General features: G+C 38.8%; 1 protein-coding gene and 1 long non-coding RNA gene across 4 annotated transcripts in view; one reads left to right on the plus strand and one right to left on the minus strand.

Moving 5' to 3' along the window:
- CHST8 (carbohydrate sulfotransferase 8) overlaps positions 1-18,324 on the plus strand; it is a 205,222-nt gene that overhangs the window by 70,298 nt on the left and 116,600 nt on the right. The gene's annotated exons all lie outside the window — the stretch shown is intronic.
- LOC122456241 overlaps positions 1-18,324 on the minus strand; it is a 237,955-nt gene that overhangs the window by 70,284 nt on the left and 149,347 nt on the right. Inside the window, exon 3 of the long non-coding RNA XR_006275010.1 lies at positions 8,011-8,089. This is a non-coding gene — a long non-coding RNA (uncharacterized LOC122456241). The remainder of the gene's footprint in view (positions 1-8,010; positions 8,090-18,324) is intronic.

The following is an 18,324-nucleotide window of genomic DNA, read 5'->3' on the forward strand; positions in this document are numbered from 1 at the left end:
ACAGTAACTAAAGCGGTCATAGTACTTGAATGACAGTTCACAAGCTGTGATAGACTATATAATAGGATTCTCTTTCCATTGCATTGTATTTCCTTGTATTTATTGAGTGGGCAGTTTACTGTAATGCACTGCAATAAAATGCTCTCTTCTTAGGACACATTCTCAGATGAATGAATAGAAAAGTTTGTGTTCTAACACTGTATCAATTATTTTTAAGTATGGCACTGATTCTCAAAAAATGTGAATAGATCTTTAATACCTGTTTATTTCAGATATTGCTAGCCACAGTTAAACTGGAGACATTTTTTAAAAATTAGTATTATTAATTTTATTTTAGAGACTTTTAGCAACACTCAGATGCCAGTTTTGTGATACAGGTTTAAGATTTTAGCTAAAATTCCCAACACCAGGGTTGTGATTTTTAAAGGGCTCTAAGAAAGTTCAGTGGGAATTGGGTGTCTAACTCCCTGAAGCCCCCTTGAATATCTCAGTCTAAAAGTCAGGATTGTAACTCCTGATTTAGGTTCTTAAAAGATGGGTTGATTTTCAAGACTGCTGAGCACTCAGAAACTCTCACTAAAGGCAGTGGGAGTTGTTAAGTGCTCACTATTTGAAAAATCAGGCCACTTACTTAAGTGTCTAACTTCAAGCTTCTGCTTTTGAAAATCCAGGCCTCTGTATTTAGTATCCTGATGGAATCCAGTATGCATGCACACTGGAAATGATGGGCCAAGTACTGAAGTGATGTACATCCTGCACAATGCCAGAGACATCAATTGGGTTGCCCCAGCAAAGAATTTGTCCCCAATTTTAGCTGGAATGCATCATGACTGGGTAAATCACACAGTTTGCTATTTGAGAGGCACTTCTGCTATTGTGATTCTGCATATGTTACTGTACTTATTTTAGAAGAGAAATTTCAACTCGCTCCAGATAGTGCCCCTTAGTGCCATCTATCACTTTAAAAATAGGCCTGCACATACTTGCTTTCCATTTCAGCTTCATAGTGGAATTCCAAGAGGAAATTCCAAGCTTGCATTCCTTACACTCCCAAAACTGCCACTAAAGTCCTTGGGAACACTGAATGTGCAAGGAATGCAGGGCCAGGAGCTGTGGAAAGTGCATTACAAACCTGCATGCCTGCTCATGAAACTCTGCTCTGTATTGTTTAGTTTCTTTCCTAACAAAAGACATGCATCAGCCTAAATAGATACATGGTGTGGTATCACTGAGTAAGTTATAATTGAAATTGTTCCAGTTTGACATTAATTGTTAAAATTAAAATGCTCTTCAGTTTTAATTTGCACTTGTCATGCAATAAATATGTAGTACATAGTATATGTAGTACAAAGAGCATTTACTACTCCTGTTTACCTTCTTTAGCGATGTGTCTGTTATGCAAAACCTGCAGAAATTCTAACAATCCATCTATTTATCTACCTTAAAGTTTCCTACTGCGGCTCATAACCACAGTATCTGAGCACCTTCCATGTAATATATTGGCCAAAATAAGTTCTCTAGTGGGAGACTTCATGCATTATCTGGCCCTTTTACTTTATAAAATTATAGAAATATCTTATTGGGGTAGGTTTGTGGGGGAGAGGAGTGGGTAGTTGATGTTGTGCATAACATTCTGGTAGTGCTTTATCAAATAGAAAAAATCAGTTTTAGTACTGCCCTTAAAAACGGAGGCACCCGTGTACTCCTGGGGTTGGTATATTTAACTATTTGCTTCACTGCACAGCCGCCAAACATTCTCAGATGCTCGAGGCAATGAATCATGGTGCCTGAACATACTAGCCCTTGGCCACAGAACTTCCAGAAATGACCTTTGCAATGCCAGCAAACCAGCATTCCCTGTGCTGAGCCACCCATTTTCCCCAGTGCACAGGTCACCTTGAAATGCAGGGAAAAGGTGGTGACCATGCATGCAGGGACTTCCTTATCCACATAACATCATCTAGTCATTAATAAATGATAGAGGGATCTCAGTTCCAGTCATGATTCCAAAGAAATACATTGTTTGCAATTGGTACAAAAGCAAGTCATGAATGTCGTCTGTCCCCCCTAACCGTAGGAGCTGTTTACAGAAAGAACAACGGCTTCTCCTTCTACCTGGCTGGACATCTGATGACGATGAGTTTTGTCATGGATGGTATTAATGATAGTCTATTTTTATAAAAAGACAAAAGCTGTATCCTGTCTGTACCCATCTCTTGAGACCACTGTATAGGTTAGGATTTTTTTTGAAGGAAGAGCATAAATGTGGCCCCTAAATTCCCTCTGATCTGGGTATTCAGCGTCTCTATATTTTACCCATATAATTTTTTACATGCTAAGTACAGTATGTATCATTTACATTTATTAATGATTTTCCATCCCCTCCAATACCTTACATTTAAAATGCAGCGCGAGAGCATGATACATAATTCAGTTTGACAGTACATGATACATTAAAATATTCCATCACATCCTTACAAGTACTCTGACTGGCAGTGAAAAGACAATAATACAATATTGTGTTTGAGCATCCTGATTGCCTACCTCCTTTTAGTTAGTCATAAAAGAAAGAGTTAATTCCTATTCTGAAGAGTATGGTCCATTGATTTTATTCCTTTTTATTGACATATTCTTTAGCTTTATAGCCGTTTGAAGAGCAAATACTCCTACTTAGTTTTGGGAATTGAGTCCCATTGCCTCTTTGCTAAGCCAACCCCCTGTCAATCTTATAAAATATAAAAGGGGTCATGAAAATTCATGTATCTGACTGGACCCTTCTGGAGTGATATTTATCTCTCCTCGGTCAGCTTAGAAATCAGTCAATATGAAAGTTAAGGATGTTATGATCATCAGTAAGGGCAGGTAGGAAAAGTGAAAAGGGACCTAGAGGGGTTCGAAATAAGGAAAGAAGAAAATGGAGAAGATTCAGCTTAGAAAAATGGAAGATTTTTTATTGAAAGGGATAGAGAATACACAATACAAATATACATTGGAATCGGATATACTTGTACGATAAGTCAATTTAATAATGAGAAAAAAGGACGAGGGACAATAGTCAAGAGCAAATGTGATCATAGACAATGGAGACAGAAAGATCTGTTAGTGAGGCATTTTTTGTTTGATGGGGAAATGACCATTTTCCATGAAGGAAAATGGCAGGTATCACAGCACATTAAATTTCATAAAGATTTACTTTAATGGTCAGCATCAACCACCACCACTACCACAAGTGCTTTATAAAAGGTGCTAGAAATGCTTCAGCGTGTGTCTGAGATAACAAGGAATTTCCATTCACTTGGGTGGGTGAAGGCTGACTGTGTCAATCACCCTTCTTTTATTAGGCACTTCTGGAGATTTACTGTCTTCTAAATGTATGTTTTGTATCCTATACTCCCTGCTTCTGATTGGTTTAATCCTTCTCTTTCCAGCGCTTGTAACTGAAGCCTGCCTTATAGACAATACCATCGATAGCAGCAGGGGGGAAAAGGCAAAAGGGAAACATAAGAATTTAGTAGAAAGGAGACCTGGATTTCTACACTTCCTGAGAAAGCAGTTTTCCTGGGCTTTTATAACTTTGGGCAACACTCAGAGGAGGAGGCTGATATTTTAATTATGGTATTACATGTGTGTTGTACCTAACATCCAAAAGCATATTCATATCGCAAACTAGAGAGACAACATAGTTTCTTATACATGGTACTGAAGAGACTAAATCCAGGATGGTGCATATAGCTTGAAGCATGCTAGTGACATCGGTGAGAATTCAGAGAAGAGCAACAGAAATGAATAAGGGATGTTTAAAGCAACTAAACATTTATAGCCTGGTCAAATGTCAACTAAGGGAAGGTAGGATTATTAATTACAGGCATTTGAAAGGAGTGAAGAAAATGACGGAGAGAAATTGTTAAGGGTGGTAAAAGAGGTGTAATTAAAAGGAAAGGGATGAAATTAGGCAAAGGAAAATTCAGGATAAATATCAAGGTATAGGCCTGGATTTTAAAAGGAGAGTTAGGTGCCCAAATATAATGGGATTCAGGTACCTAATTCCTTTGAAAAACCCAGCCTTATCCCTGTCATTGAGCCCTTGCAAATGTGGTTTGGTATCCCAAGGGACATTCTGGAAAACTCATCGCTTGAGGAGTTTAAAACAAGACAGAAAAAGCATTGGAGTTTTCCCTGTAGATAACAATCCTGTATGTAAGCAGAAGGAAGGGGAGATTAAACTACCTAAAAGGTCCTTTCTCATCTTTAATTTCTATGATAAGACCTTGACTGCTAATACTGAAATCCACATTGTGAAAGAATCTGCTATGAATTTAACACATGTTGAGTCCCTCATTTAAAGCAGAGCTCAGTTAAATCACAAATCCCTCAGCACTGTTAAAAAGGACCATCTTTTTTTCAGTAGATTATACCATTGGCAGAACAAATATAATCAAATTGGCCTAAATAACTTTTCAGTCAAGAGAGACATCGTGGGTGAGGTAATATCTTTCATTGGACCAACTTCTGTTGGTGAGAGAGACAATCTTTCAAGCTCTTCTTTTGGTCTGGGAAATTTAATCAGAGCTCTGTGTAAGCTCAAAAATGTCTTTCTCTCTCTCACCAATAGAAGTTGGTCCAATAAAAGTTATTACCTCACCCACTTTCTCTCTTTTAATATTCTGGAACCGACATGGCTACAACAACACTGCATTTTCAATCACAGTCATTAATGAACTTTTATAAAGGAACTAAATTGTAGTTAAAAAACAAACATAAAATATTTCTACAGATAGACCAATTGTTGGGCTCTTTCTCCTGCCCCTCCCCTCACTAATGAGGAGAGATTATGGAGATAATTTTCATGAAAGTCTCCTATCATATAATATTAAATTGGACCAGCTTTCAAGGGGCTCAGAAGCAACTTACTGAAAAATAATAAATGCTTCATGTACTGAATCTTAAGTGCCAAAAGTATGAATCAGAAATACAGTATAATCTTCCTTGCAACCAATCATAAATACAATATAACCTTCCTTGCACCCGATCATAAATACTGCAATCTCCAGAATATGGATTCTATATTATTTACCTCCGCATATAAACAAGTTATACTTGAAAGAATTGTTCTTTACATATAATGAATTAAAGGCACCAAAGTCACAAGAAAACAAGAATATATACACAAAAAGGAAGAACTCATTAGAACCAGGTGCTTCAAGAGAGCTTAAATCCATAGTTATTTATTAAACATCTACACATATAGTATTCAAAAAGAGTTCTCTCTACCCTCTAAACCACACAATAATAGGCATTTATGAGAATAAAAGATTCTGCAGTGATATTCAGTTTTGTGGGGGGTTTTAATGTCTTGAGAACCAAAAACCTGCTAGTATATTGAGACACATTTAAGTGGGGGGGGGGAGAATAAAGATATCTAAATTTATTGCATGCCACATTGATGAAATAACTGAGCAAAATCTAAATGGGTTAGACACTGCCACTGTAGAGTGAACACCAATGATGAATGCATATAAACAACTATGATCACATTAGATGAGATCCATTTCTGAAAGATAATTTTCCCCTGTATGTGCAAGGTAACATGATATTGATGAAACAGAATAATAAAATGCCACTTCTTCACTGTAGAAAGTAAGCGATCTGAGCAGCTAGGCTAAGTGATACAACAATAGTAGGATGCAGCTATTTCTCTTTGTGGAAATAATGTCAGAAGACTATAATACCTGGCATTTTGTACATGGGCATTATTCGTAATAGTACAAAAAGGATGCTCCAGAAATAGAACTGTGCAACATTCAATGGTTTTGGTTTACAGGGGTTTGAGCAAACTTTTATGTTTCAGCTTCACTGAGTTTTGCTTTGAGCATTGAGTGAACCCCAAATCCCAAACAAAAGTAGCTGACAGTATCAAATGTACCTCATTTCATGTCACAACTATGCAAAGGCATCTAGTTTCCACCTGAAGTCATAAATCACCTCCAGGTACACTTAACAATTCACCCTAAGCTATGAACCTTTCAGAGAAACCTGAGCAAGTTTTGAATTAGTAATAAAAGTTGTACGCAGGTGAGTTTAAAACCGTTTGGTCTTTTGCTTCTAAAACTTTGCATCAGCCTAATCAAAAGAAAACATTAAGTTTTTCTAAAATTATATTGTATTTTAGTGTGATTTTATATTTTTCTAATTCATATCAAATGGCTACAAGTATATGTGACGGGTATGAGCAAAGAACAGCTAAGCTATTGACCATTAAATCGCATAAAAATATGATAGAGAAGAAATGTTTGGATAAGGAAGTTGGAAACCAAGGTCCTTAATATCATTTCAATTAATATCATTTCCTTAATATCATGCCCCCAAATAACTCTCCTCTCCACTACTTCAGTTTAAACCATCACTTTGGTGTATTATACCACTTTTCATGGGCGCTCTTTTGTTGGAATTGATTTTTTTCCTTTAGAAAAAGAGCCCTAAAGGATTTCTTTGCGGGGGGGGGGGGGTTGGGAGGGAGGCAGAAGGGTGAATAAGCATGGAGAATTACATGGATTTTGCAGACATTTATTTTGTTTGTTTTTTAAAGGCAGGTCACAGTTTGAGCCTGACTGCCTTTGACAGTGTCACTTTAACTTAAGGCCTATAAGCAAAGCAACTGCCTTTATGCACAGTCCATATGGACCATTTTAAATAAAAATCAGCATGGTCAGCACATATATCCAGCAGACATGAGAATAGTTATTGACGGGCAATAGGTATGGGAACAGTGCAATTTCAGACAGCAGGAGTCAGAGGAAAGACTGTTGTGAAGGTAAAAACAGGATATTGAGAATTTTCATTTAGCAATGTCTGGTTCCCCCACTGCTCCTAAAGTGGAAAATTTTGAAACAAAAATAGAGTCCCGGCATGCATGCAACTTTCAGAAATGAAAACCACCGCTTTAAAAGAACAGAAAAACAAACCTAAGTATAAGCTTGACTCAGTATTGATGGTTTCATGTCCTACTGCAAAGAAATATACAGATATCAGCTTTCATTTCCCCCCTCCCGACACACACACATGCGCAAATCTAAAGGTACTCATTTTACAAAGGCTTTGCAGAGGCAGAAGGGAGATGTGTGCATTCAGACAGTGATTAATGTGTCTAATGTATTATGTAAGCAATAAAAATGGTGTAAGAGAGATATTGCAGATTGATTGAAAAAAGGTGTCAGATGTACCACTGACAGTGCAAGAGAACAAAAATGTGAGAGAACAGAACTTCTGCCTTCAGCCAAGCATTTAAACTCTCCCCTCCTTCCTCTTCCAAAACTAAGTGTGCAGTGTGACACATCACAATTTACCCTACAGAGCTGCCTCATGGCAAATTGTCTCACTGCGCTTTAAAAAGAAATGGAAATTACTTTCTTCCTCACTCTGAAAATGATAAAATTTACCTGTAATATGAATCATTTGACTAGTTCCAAATCTCCTAGCCAGACATTTTTACTGATAGAATAAGGATAAATGTTTCTATTTAAGGAATCATTTTACAGCCTGTTATCAAAATGATGAATTTGTTACAAGCAAACAGACAGCACTCTGTGAAAAAGAGAAATATTTTGTAACAGTCTGTCAAACACTGTGCTTTGTTAAACTAAGAAACTGAGAAATGGAGCTGTGTGCACTCTGGAATGGCGAACTGAAGTAGTTCAGGCCACCTAGCACAACCACTCACGTTGAAATAAAAGGTCTGATGCTTTACTCCAATTTTATTCCAGCATAACTCCATTGAAATCAATGGAATGACGGAGGCAAAGAACCGGAGTCAGAGAGTGATGACTTGTGCCCCTACTATGTCCATGTTTCTAACATGAATGCACCATTAGAAAATTTCTGTTTTTCTCCTGTTCCCTTTCTTTGTATAGTTTTGCTCCAGTGCTTGCAATGACAGCCCCCTGCTGACGACTAGCTTTGGAATCCCCTGGATGCTTACTTAAAAGCAAAACTCAATTAATATCATCAACTCACCCAGTGAAGTGTGATCTGGATTCCAGGTTTATTTGTTGTTCCAAAATGATAATTTCTGGACGTTTTACTCTTTGTTTTGCTGAGAGGAAAAGACGGAGACAGAGCAAAGGAGAATGAAAATCTCTGATGGGCTGTTACTTTTTTTGGTTTTGGTTTGAGCCTAATAATTATTTTTTTGTTTGTACTACAATAGAGCCTAGATCTTGATTGGGCCCCCTTTGAAGAGCTTTAATTCTAAATAGACAAGCAAAGGGAGGGAGAAAGGAAGTTTTTATCCTCATTTTAGAGTTGGAGAACTGAGGCTTAGAGAAATTAAGTAACTTGCCCAAGGTCATGCTGGAAAGTTTGGTCAGAACTGTGAATGGAATTCAGATCTCCAGAGTTCCAGTCCAGTGCCTTAACCACAAGACTCTCCTTCCAAAATGCTGGGATAACGCTAAGTCAAAGTCGAGTTTGTTTCAAAGTCAAGCAGCATCTTTCCACTTACATTTATTACCCAGTTTCTCTTTTATCTCAGCATAACTGAAAACATAGCTTACATCCTAACCAAGGGAAGTGGCTGCCTCAAGGTATTGGTAACAGACAATAAAGACTTCCACTTCCACAGCACTGATTCCATCCACCACAGATCAGTAAGTGGCCAGAGAGGGACCCAAAGTTTGAACTTTGCAAAGTTAATGGGCGACTGGATCCAGGGTTTTCATTTGCCCCATGATATAGAGAGGTGGTGAAATTTGAATCAGCATCCAATTCTGATATTCTCCAAATATGAGAGATGTTCATATTCGTTTATAGTACCTTTTGTTCAGACCCACCTCTAGCAGTGACTGTAGTAATGACTGAAAATAATATCCATCCAATGCTTGTTTAATAGCCTGTGAATGGCTGGTATCAGTCCCATTCCTACTGGACTGAAGTATTGCTACAGTTTGCATCTTTGCTGACAGTCTTAGATGAGAAGGCCAAGAGACTAAAGTATTCTCTCATGCTTAGAGATTGTCCCTCTGGGTCCGGGTTGAAGCATTTTCCTGGGGCATGATACAAAATCTAGCACATGCTCCGCCCATTCTGCATTGGCTCTGAGAATACAGGACATTACCACCCAGGGCAGTCAAAACCCCAAAAGCTTAGCTCTTAACCTGACCCTTTGCATTATGGAAGTATTCTGAACAGCCACAGTATAGTTTAAAAAGAGCAGATTTTTAAGGAGTTCTGGAAGCTACAAAAACTGAGCGAAGTTTGTTACTTTGCTGTACATAAAGTCTTACTGAACCATGCCCAAATGCCTGTCCCTACTGAACCATGCACAAATCCCTATGCCTATTTTCCTTAAGGCTGCACAAGTCAAAAGAGCAGAAGAATAAGACCAAAAAGGTAATTTCTGCCCCAAAACACAAAATAGTAGACAGATTTGAAACAAATAAAATATGTATTCTTCACACAGACAATACCAATTATTTATATTTTATTTGAGGGTACAAAACCCTGAAATGGATGCTTCCCAGATGGAGTTTTTTTTTAAAGGGCCACAGGGAATAATAGCACAAGTGCCAATGACTTGTGCTCCTAAATAACTTAGGCGCTTTTGAAAATATTCTACATTCTCAGTAGGATTTCCAGAGTATTTTGGTTTCTTTCTCAACATGCTGCACTGTCATACACAGGCCCAGAGTTTGGGAACAGACTCCTGGCTCCTAAACATTCATGAATCTGTACTAGTTTTGTTTACACGTTAGAACCCCAAACCTTCCAAGTTTTGCAAGGTTTCAGATTACAAAATGAAAAATTCTTATGTCTCTTGACATAATAAATCAACTGGCAACAAAATCTAAAGTTAAGTCTGTATTCTTTACACAGATAAGACCCTGGCACCCAATCCAAGTCAATGGGAAAACTCTCATTGGGTTCAGTGGGCTTTGGAGCATGTCACTGGGTATCTACAGTAACTTGGTACAATCGGGCTAAATTAAGAATGCAATGGTAATCATAACTCAGAGTTTCTTTGTCTTTGTTGGTTTCAATCTGAGCCTTAATGTTATTTTTATATAGTTTCTCATGCTACATTTCCCATTTAAAAGTGATATCATTTTTCCTTTCCTCCATAGAGCATGGCAAAAGGCATTAGAATTTGGGTTTAGCTTTCATTTGTTATTCTAACGCTAACAGAGTTTTAACCTATTAAAACCATTTTGCGGGGGAGGGAGACACGGAATCAGATTTAAAACAGACAACAGTAAATTATGTTTTAATGTTAATGCAGTGCCCATGAAAGATGCTAGGTTGCCAGACCGGATAACTTAAGTCCTCTCTTTATCCACATACTAGGTACAGGATGGCAAATGTCTAAACTATCACACTGTCCCTTTAAGTATGTCTCATCCATGACTCAAATGAACCACTTCTAGAGCTCCATGGCACACTTGTTTTTTCTAGTAGTACTGCATGGCAATTGGGATGGCTGTTATTGTCAGGTGGACACTTTACCACTGAGAACAAAATATTAAATCACGAAGACTTAGGGGGAAACACTTGCATTTCTTTGCAGGTGCAGATGTTCTATCTCGTATGCCAGTGACTCTCAAACTGTATTCCATGGAACACTAGTGATACACAATAGTTTGGGAATCAAGGAGGAGGAAATTGGGGTGCTAGAAAAGTAAGTGGGTCCCTCAGAGGGTCTCTCTCACAGATCAATCTGCAGAATGGAAAGTTCCCCAGGAAGGGAACTGAATATATCCAACACTGAAATAAACAAATACACACAATACACATTGTATGTTCCTGTCCTTCACTACAGAGATTGTGACTGGTTATATAAGCGGTTTTATAGATTTGATTTGGAGAGCAGTATAGTTACAGTCTTTGCAGTAATTTATATTGCATAGTTCTTAGTTGGGCACACTGAAACCAGTAAATATGTTCTCAAAATGCAGGGAGAGATTTTTATCTAAGATCTCTGGACCAGTCTATAGCTAACATGGCATCTCAGACTCCAGCAGGTACCCTCAGCAGATGGTAAGTAGTTGGCAGCTTTAGATGTTCTAAATTAGATGAATCAAGATACCACTTGTTCCAAGGGAGTGGGTAGTTAATCACATTCACCCTTTGTATTACTGGCAGATAATGTGGATTTTGGTAATAAGCAACCAGAGAATACTGCAGGAGATTGAAATAATTTTAAATTCACCATACGAGGTTGGTTTTCTGCCCAGTATCAACTGTTTAACTCCCCTATCAAACCATGTTTGAAATAAAAAAATACAATTTAGAAGGTACAAAATCTGAATTTTTCATTGTGAAGGTCAGAGAGTGAGCTGTTGAGAGCTCATGTATATTTTAGTCTTTCTGCAGCTCAGAATTATGGAATATACTATCAGCCCTGATAGTATATTTTAGGCATGCCAATGTATGTGTCAAAATTCTCTTGCATCTGTGGATCTAATTTCCACATTCAATTACTATATAAAATACTGTATCATGGTATTGTCTGCACAAATCAGACAGACTGGACTTATTTTTATTACCCTCTTATTAGATGGTGGATAGTTGAATGTTTCAAGGTGGAATGTACAGTCCTTTATATTGTATTTTGCATATATATAGGGTGGTGGTCAAGAGCATGGAGTGGGCACCAATATACATGTTTATAAATCTAAATAGATAAAAAATTATGCATTTGGACACCTAAATATTCTCTTACTATAAATCTCCTGTCAGTCAGGTTTAATCTTGTGGTGTAGTTTCCCCTACTAGCAATGCTGAAAGTATTGTAGATTGCTGGGAGTTGTTTTTAATTAAAGTATAATGTGTGGTTTACATATGAAAAATTCAGTAATCTTTCATGGTTTTCCTGTATTTCTAAAATTTTTTTGCAGATGTTGCATCAGAGGAATTTCCTGAGAGTCGTCAAAAATATTGGGAGTACACTATTTGCCACTTAATCAGGATGCTCTTAATTGGAACGGCTATTTTATTAAGATTTTTTTATAGAAAAGCTAATTAGATTCATGATACTGAATAGCAATAACTGCTGCTTAATGAAGACAGGCAAATATTCTACCTAATGGAGACATATTTGGCTAGTTCCAAGAAGTTAAGTGGTATTTTACTTGGTGTTAAAAGAGGTATGAAATGATTAGCTCTGATCTTTTGATAAAGAAGCTGCCATATAAAGACTATTAATGAAAAAAATCACTACATTTCATTATATATTTTAACCAGTACAATATTTTGTCTTTTTAGACTTCACCACCATGCCTGAATTCTTTGTACTACATGCAACTGTGACACATACATAGTTCTAAGGATTAAATTACTTTCCGTTCAAGCAAGATAATGGATCCACTGTGATATCCCAATTAAAGGAAAAGAAAAGGAGTACTTGTGGCACCTTAGAGTCTAACAAATTTATTTGAGCATAAGCTTTCATGAGCAGCAAGCTGTAGCTCACGAAAGCTTATGCTCAAATAAATTTGTTAGTCTCTAAGGTGCCACAAGTATTCCTTTTCTTTTTGCGAATACAGACTAACACGGTTGCTACTCTGAAACCAATTAAGAGAATTCTACTATACTAATTTTATGCTTTCCTATTAAGGTTTAGTTATGTTTATGAAGGGGACGGTATGATGAGATTCCTACAATGGCATGTAACAGATCGTGACTGCTCATAGCAAATATATTCAACAACCAGTAATGGGACACTAGATGGGGAGGGTCTAGGCCACAAGCAGACTTAATACCTCCAAGGGTATACTTGCCAGCAGCAGTTACTATGCCTGTAGAACAGATAGTATGCATGCCCCCAAGCTAGTCTGGCAGCTGTTTGCTAGTCAGGCCCATATGATACTCAGGCATGTTACCTCTAGGAAGGCTGATCTATGCTAGCTGTGCTAGCATAGCCCAACCTCACTTGGACCAACAGTAGGATTTGAAAACAGGACTAAAAGCATGTACCATTTGAGCTAAAAAACTTAACTTGAAGAAATGGCAAGCACATAAGCCTCTTATGTGGACAAGGCCTTTTAAGATAGACAAAGGTGTACACTCTCCTGGTGTGGGTTACACTAGCAAACAACCACCTTGTGCTCTGAGACCACAGACAAATATGACATGTCTGCCTTCTGTTCTGCAGCATGAAGGAAGTAGCTCAACACTGGGACAGCTTTTTCTTTGTAGCTTAATTATTTGCTCTCCTTGTGGTACATGGTAGTAATTCATTTGTATGCTGCTGACCCAAACGAGCAAGGATATTTCTCTCTCTATTTGTATTAAGAATAATAAGAAACATTTACTGTACTGGTGTATAACAGCAAAGCTGAAGTCCAGACATTCAAATAAACCTTTCCGAGGAGCTCACTGATTTAGAAATGTGTCCCAGTGCACCGGATAACCTAAGCAGATAGTGACCTTGGCAACATGGCTTGGGTAATATTTTCACAAGGATGAACTAACTATTTTTGAAGAAACTCTCCAATGTATTAGGCACAAACAAGTTCTGCTTCAGTATCAGCCATGCATGTCTTCATTTTCAAACTATTTTTTCTTAAGCAAACAGATTTATTGGGGCCAATAGAAAATGTCACCGACCACTTACATCTGAGCTTTGCCGTGCTCTTCTAACACTATTGCAGAGTATTGATAGAGTACATGATTATACACCTGTCACATTTAGAGCTACTAAGCCATAAAACAAAGCACCTGTGTTCAACCAACAGCCAAAGGGGTTTGTTAACCCTTAAGAACCAATGGAATTGTTTACGCATCCTTAGAATTATAAGGGGAGGGCTGGGATCTTAGAAAACAGTTTCTTCCTGTCTTTCCCCCCAGTTCCCTTCCCCACATCTTCGCACTCCTCTTCCTCTCTCCCAGCAGATGAAAGAGACCCTTTCCACCACCATGTCCCTCCATTTCCCCATATAAGTGCTAGAAGAACATCACTCTGCATGACAGGCCTCCTGCCACCTATAAACCTTATCTCCCCTCTGGCCAGCCTCTTCAACACACAGTAGAGAGAAGCAGTGGCACATGAATTAAAGCGTGCAGCAGCAGGAGGAGGAGGAGGATGCAGGCTCCATAGTGTGGGGGGTCAGGAGAGGATTAGAGAGGTTGATGGATTTTCTTAGACAACTGATGGCGGGAACAGGAGTAGAGTTCCTGCTGGGCAAGAGAGACTGGAAACGAACATAATCTAGTCCCTCAGCTTTGAGCCCAGAGGATGAGGATCTCATTTTGAGGAGTCTTTGGGTCCAGAGTGAAATGCTATCCTCAGCCCACGGCTCTCCGCATAGCATTCTTTTCTCTTTGGGGCTCAGCTATGGTAGCTCACTAAGGAGCATGACATCTGTGTTTCTGGATACAGAAAGAAAATATTTTAAGATACCAGCTGAAATGTCTACAATAACCCTGAGCAGTTAGTGGGTGGAAATGGGAACGCTCTCACAAAGCATGATGGGACAGGTGCTCCTCTCTTGCTGTGCCATCTTCATTCACGATGGCGCAGGAGAGCAGAGAAGGAAAAGTAGCGGCAGAGGAAGAGAAGACACATTGTTTATTATAATAACCCTAACTCTAACCCCATGCATCCGATGAAGTAGGCGTTCACCCACGAAAGCTTATGCTCCAATACATCTGTTAGTCTATAAGGTGCCCCAGGACTCTTTGCTGCTTATTATAATAGTGGCATTAGAACAGCCCTTTTTCCCACACCCATACAAGGAAGGAAAGGATTTGGAGAGGCAGGACAGTGAGCTGGCCTAGTGCACTACTAGGGCCCTTTAATGTACAGCTTAAAAAAGGGTTTTGTTGGTTAAAAGCTGGATGGGCTTAGAAATAGCTTCCAGTAGAATCATTTATTAAGAGCTGCCTTTCACACTGTCCTGTTGTGTACTTTACACAGCTGCTGACTTAAAACGCCCACGAAAAATATGTTGTGTTTCATCAACCAAGACTGAAAAGAAAGGGGAGAAGGGGCACTGGCATAATAGGCTGGCTGAGGGTGCAAAATGTGTGGGATCTAAATTTCATGTGAGAAAACAAGGCTGTTTGAAATTTGCAGGAGAAATTAAAAAAACAAGTATTCAGAAGCAGTAAATATCTTTTTCTTTCCACATTCCTGTGACTTTAACTTGAGCATACTGAAATGTCGCCACACAGCCAGTGAACATTGTCTCCTGTTGAAAATATTTGGTCCGGATTTTTAAAGTTGACTGTCAGGCGTCAATGCTGCAAACAGATCAGTTAGTAGGGACCCCGCTGAACCACTAACAGGACCACATGAGTAAAGGGATCTGTGTTAGCAGATCCAATTGCAGGGTCAAGGCCTAATTGTGTACCTACAATCAACTGAAAACACAAAATTGCAGCTACTGACAGCAAAGAATTTACATGTTAGAAACTAAAGGCTTGTCTAGATCAACTCTTCATTCTTTGCAAGCTGGGGTGTAAATCTACCCCACACTAGCCTGCCAGGCACTCAGTGTCCATATGGACCCTGTTGCTGTGCACTAAAAGTTCCCTACTGTGCTTTAATCTACTTCTGTTTGAAAGTGGAGTAGATTAAAGAGCACTAAGGAACTTTTAGTGCCCAGCAAAAGGATCTATATGGACACTGAGTGTGTGGCAGATTACAGGGGGGTAGATTTACACTCCAGATTCCCAAGAATGAAGTGTTCATCTAGACACGTCCTAATTATCTGGTTGTGAGTGAGATTTTCAAAATATCAGTGGGATTTGTGCTCCTAAATCAGTCACATCAGTACTTTTGAAAATCCCCACTCCCATTTGTCTGCAAATCAGGTATGTTATGTTATTACCACTAATTGGGAAGTGTAAGAAACATACCTTCTTCTCTGCTATGAATTGGAATTGCAATGCATTGCACAATGCATCTGCCCTCCAGAATAGAAAAGGTACAGAGAGATTGTTGTAGGAGCGTTTAGGACATTCGGTGTTTGTGGCTACTGACAGCAAAGAATTTACATGTTAGAAACTAAAGGCTTGTCTAGATCAACTCTTCATTCTTTGCAAGCTGGGGTGTAAATCTACCCCACACTAGCCTGCCAGGCACTCAGTGTCCATATGGACCCTGTTGCTGTGCACTAAAAGTTCCCTACTGTGCTTTAATCTACTTCTGTTTGAAAGTGGAGTAGATTAAAGAGCACTAAGGAACTTTTAGTGCCCAGCAAAAGGGTCTATATGGACACTGAGTGTGTGGCAGATTACAGGGGGGTAGATTTACACTCCAGATTCCCAAGAATGAAGTGTTCATCTAGACACGTCCTAATTATCTGGTTGTGAGTGAGATTTTCAAAATATCAGTGGGATTTGTGCTCCTAAATCAGTCACATCAGTACTTTTGAAAATCCCCACTCCCATTTGTCTGCAAATCAGGTATGTTATGTTATTACCACTAATTGGGAAGTGTAAGAAACATACCTTCTTCTCTGCTATGAATTGGAATTGCAATGCATTGCACAATGCATCTGCCCTCCAGAATAGAAAAGGTACAGAGAGATTGTTGTAGGAGCGTTTAGGACATTCGGTGTTTGTGGCTCAAACATCGATGACTGGCATGGGAGAAGTCGATTAGTGACCATTCTCAAGTGTATGTGATCTTTCCCCAATAGTGCCAGGGTGATAGTGTGAATCCCTACATTGTATGTTGGTGGTAGCATTTTATATGGACCATACATGGAAAGGAATGAGAGAGATGTTTTGGCCTCTGGTCTGCACCGTAAGGTCAGAGGAGTGGTCTGCTCTTCATCCTCTATTAGTGGGTGCTTGGGAGTGGGGGAGCAGAAGTTTGGTGTTGGCAAAGCTCCAGAAGTGCTATGTTAGGGCTGTGATGCTTCCCCCGGGATTCCTTCCTGTCTTCTATGAGTGTAATGCTAGCCCCACCTCAAGAGTGCAGTTCTTCACCCATTACCACTGTGGCTCTCGCACTAAAAAATATACTTCAAAAATGTTACATATCTATGGATTCATTCTTGTTTAGGCTTGGCTTTTTGATGATTGTTGCATCTGAAGTACATGTGGAGCTGTGTCCATAATTCCAATGACTGTGCATGCAAACTGCCGTTAGATATCTAACTGGCCATCTACACATGCATTTACTTCAGTTGCTGACAAATAATACATGTGTATGTACATACACGTTTTTGGAATTCTGAGCCCAGAGGTTTAACTTTGTGCAGTTGTAGTAATGTTATCAGAAGTTGTGAAATGCAACAGTCAAGGTCTTAGTCTTAATCCAGTCCTCCAGTAAATTTATCTGCCTTTACAACTGACATTTACTTAGTTAGTGGAGCTCCCCCTAAGGAAGCAATGGAAGATCACAGTGTTGATGAGATCTAATTATTTTTCTATAAGGGTTTCAAATCTTGAAAACAAATCTTTCAGAAAAGAGAGTTATCATGGGCATGTTTTTCCTACCGAAAATTGCATTTTTTCTAAATTTGCTTTGGTCTCTGACCCTAATCCTCTAATGCATAATAAAGCAAGCTTATCAAGCCACTTGTGTAATCCTCTTTCCTGGGGCAATTACTCATGGCATAAAAGCCACTATGGCAGTTCCTATGCCATCCTTGCTCCCAGTTGCTGGGGAATAAAGGGTGTGGTCAGGCCATCCCTGCATCATGCCAATCCCCAGCTTCTGGAATAGCCCCTTGGGTCCATGTGCATCTGGCATAAAGCTGTTCTTTCTTATGTCAGGGGTCACAAATCCTCCTGAGCAGTGCCAGATTGGTGTTGAACCTAAGAATGTCTCTCTATAGATTTCTTACTTAAATAAATCGTGCAACATTTTCATTCTAATCATTACTATACAAGAAAACTTTCTTTCTATACAAGAAAGTCAAAATAAATTAACCTAGATTAGTTCTATTATTCTAATTTACATATTGCTAAAGATAACTGTGCTGTAAAAGGTTATTACACTTACAGTTCTTCTTTTTTGTGAGTCATAAGTACAAAGTATGAAACACAGTTAGCAATATCAGAGAATTTTGGACAGGCCCATAGACAGATTGCCACGAAAGACACCTAAAAACATCTATTTGAGCAATCACATGTACCCTAAATTTTCAAACCACTTCCTAGAACCAGTCCCTTCTAAACACACAGTTCCCATGAAAGTGCGCCTGGTTAAATCCTGTGCAGCTCTTGGAAAATGTAGGTGTAAAATCCATTTACAAAAATGGGGTTTCAAAAACACCCGGCAAAAATTAGACCAAAATGTATAGCTTCAGGTCTTCGATCAGAATCTGTAGCCGTCACTATCAGGCAAACACAGTTACACAAACATTTGCTAAGAGAATT

This window comes from Dermochelys coriacea, chromosome 12 (genome assembly GCF_009764565.3).
Source record: "Dermochelys coriacea isolate rDerCor1 chromosome 12, rDerCor1.pri.v4, whole genome shotgun sequence".
Classification (NCBI taxonomy): domain Eukaryota; kingdom Metazoa; phylum Chordata; order Testudines; family Dermochelyidae; genus Dermochelys; species Dermochelys coriacea.